The sequence below is a fragment of the Protopterus annectens genome, chromosome 13.part0 (assembly GCF_019279795.1).
Source record: "Protopterus annectens isolate FY-2018-M chromosome 13.part0, PAN1.0, whole genome shotgun sequence".
NCBI classification, from domain to species: Eukaryota; Metazoa; Chordata; order Ceratodontiformes; family Protopteridae; genus Protopterus; species Protopterus annectens.
This window is the reverse complement of record NC_056747.1, coordinates 882763270-882766212: the sequence shown is the minus strand read 5'-3', so window position 1 is coordinate 882766212 and position 2943 is coordinate 882763270. Positions and strand designations below refer to the sequence as shown.

The window sequence follows — 2943 nt, the reverse complement described above, 5'->3', positions numbered from 1 at the left end:
GTCCCTAGATATAAAAGTCATTTGAGAACACAGCAGTATGTCTCTGTGCACACAAACAGATCATTGCAAACATCACCAACACTAGTAATAATCAGTGGTGTACAATGCAGAGTATATTTCTTTCCTGGACAAAGAATACAGTAACAATCTCTATATATCATTCACATGCTTGCTATTAGAGACAAATAAAAGCATGGCCAGATTCAGTTTATTTTATAACCCATCCATAAGAGTAGTTGTAGCAAAGTAAAAGGAAAACTGGAGAAGGTCAACACTAAACAATAGTGATCACTCATTGATGATGAAACAGAAGCTGTTTGCCCTGAGCAGTAGCCATGTGGGTGAGCAATTTATAAACTGCTTAATGCAAGTGAATAATCATAATATCAATTCATAATATGAGAATATCATTTCAGAATTTTGAGCAGAATGCAAGTCAAGGCAGAGCATTACTGAAGCTGTTCTGCACAGCCACAGTTACTTAGAACCTTAACAGTGGAGTCTTTGTCAAAAACTGTGTCCTGTAGCAAGATGCATGGGTGGACAAACTCCTGTCTCGGTTATTAAATTGTTAAGAGTAGTGGCACTCTGAGAAAGGCAAAACCAGTTAAGCTGGACAGTGCCTTAAGCGATCACTCTCTCTCATATCTAATTAATTAGTGCTCTACTTGAATCCCCCATTATAAATTATTATTTGCAAGTCTGCATGTGAAGGCAGAACTAAACCATGAAAGCATTTTCCCAGGAATCAGCTACTATAAAGAAATAAAGGTGGATTTTCAGGGTGAACTCAGTATACCAAGCATCTCATCAAGAAACTGATGACAATATTATCCAAGCAATTGTCAACATTCAATGAAAATATCATGTGAATAATAGTCAGCTATGCAGCTAATGTCTGCAGAAATAAAGGAAACAAATGTTATAAAGCCCTGCCTTAACCAGATGTATAACATAAACAATACCATTTAGCATTTGCATTTCTTAGGAGCCAATATCTGAAGATGTGTAAGTCAACCTGTTCTAAAAAAATGTGTGGCATCTATACTGCTTTATTTTACTAATTTATGTCTAATTTTGCTATGAGCTTCCCTTACTGTCTGTTTCCACCTTAAATCCTTTACATCAGACAAGGGAAGTACTGTTGTGAAGGAGGTGGTACGTAAAAGCAAGTGTACGCTTTCATAGGGCTTCCGGTCGTTCGCTCTCTATCTAAATTGCAAGTAAACTAATCTCCCTTGGATTTTTATGAATAAAAAAGAAAAAAGCCCTTCAAGAAGTCGGATAAATGGAATTAACCGCTCCACAACTCTCAGCTCTTTATGTACGTGAATGTGTAGACTAACTGACAGAGTTTCAATGGAATGTTGTGTTCCTAGGTAAAAGTACTGTATTTTGACTTCACTCTTCTTTCCCCTTTTTAATAGAGTGTGAAGAACTCACCGTATCTACAAAGTAACACATTCTAAATGAGATGATTTGATTCAAGAGTGTGCAAGATAATCTTATTAATGTTTTTTTTTTAAGGGAAGCTCTAACTGATACATGAGGTTGTTTCAAATGAAAACATTGGTAAAGCCCAGCAACGGAACTCTGTTTACAGTGACTCTTTCTTTTGCACTTTAAAGTATGGACATCTATGTTACTGTAAAATGTGAAACTGAATTGTAGTGATGTCAGTGACCCACAGAAACTATGATTACAAGTTTTCAGTTCCTATCATACAACAATGAAGTGAACTAACTGTTCTACTAATAAAAGGGAGATGGAAAAAAAAGCATTTGTGAAGATGTTGTCTCTGTTCATCTTTTATATATAACTAAATAAATTGATGCGAAAATTAACATTTGAACCTGGTTTTCCTCATTTACTATGAATGAAATTTAACTATATTTCTAAGTGTTACTCTATTTATAAAAACATTTATTATTGTCAGGCACAACCACCAGACTTGTGATGAATATGTTACAGAAAGTACAAGTTTAAGAAAAAGGATACATGTCACAGAGTATTGCAGTCAATGTAATAGATAAAATACATACATTTTGAGGTAAAGTCCAGAAGTCTATATCTTTGTTGAATCTTTGAGAGATTTGGAAGACTGCATAGTTTTAGAATCAGTTCTTTGTTTCTTTTTTCTTACATCAGACAAAGTGTTTTTCTCTGGGGATCTTTTCAAATTGGTTGATACAGACCGGTCCATTTCTTCAGGAATTGTGATGATATTATTATTCTTGATGAAGGTAGAAGCTTCTTCGATGTTGTTAAAGGTTCTCAAGTCATTTGAATAGAAAATTCTGATTTTAGCAGGACAGACCATTTGCACTTTTATTTTATTTTGCTTGAGAAGTTTCACTAATGGCCATGTTTTTTTTTGTCTTTATTTCTAACACTTTTGCAGAATAATCATTATCAAATCTAATCTGACTGTGTTTAGATATTATGGGACTTTTCTCCAGGCTGATTTTAATATGAGCTTTTTATCCAAAAAGGACAGAAAATTTACCACAATTGATCTTGGTGGTGTATTAGGTGAAGAGGGGATAGATTTTCCTATGGCTCTGTGAGCTGTCTCTATTCCATTTGATCATCCCTCTTTTAAATCAAGCACTTCAGGAAGCCAGGAATTCCAAAAGATGATGATGTCTTCTCCCTCAGTTTTTTCTGGAAGACCAAATATTCTTATATTAGTTCTCCTCTCCCTGTTCTCTAAATCATCCACTTTATTAAGTAGCCAGTTATTTTGGTGTAGTAAGAATTCTGTGATTTTCCTCTTCTTTGAGTCTCCCATCTATGTCATTTAGTGATGTCTCCATATCAAGCAATTTATTTTGTTGTTGCTGTAATATTTCTTTTAGTACATCTGTTTGCTTTTGGCAGTTTTCCTTGAGACTTTCCAAGTTATCAGTAAATCTATCCATTTTCAACAACAGTTCATGTAAT

General features: G+C 34.5%; 1 long non-coding RNA gene across 1 annotated transcript; it reads left to right on the top strand.

Moving 5' to 3' along the window:
• The first annotated feature begins 1197 nt into the window (after nt 1-1197).
• On the top strand, nt 1198-1844 carry LOC122788369. Its single transcript, XR_006362650.1, has 2 exons — nt 1198-1324; nt 1428-1844. It is a non-coding gene; the product is annotated as an uncharacterized LOC122788369 (long non-coding RNA).
• Nucleotides 1845-2943: the final 1099 nt, after the last annotated feature.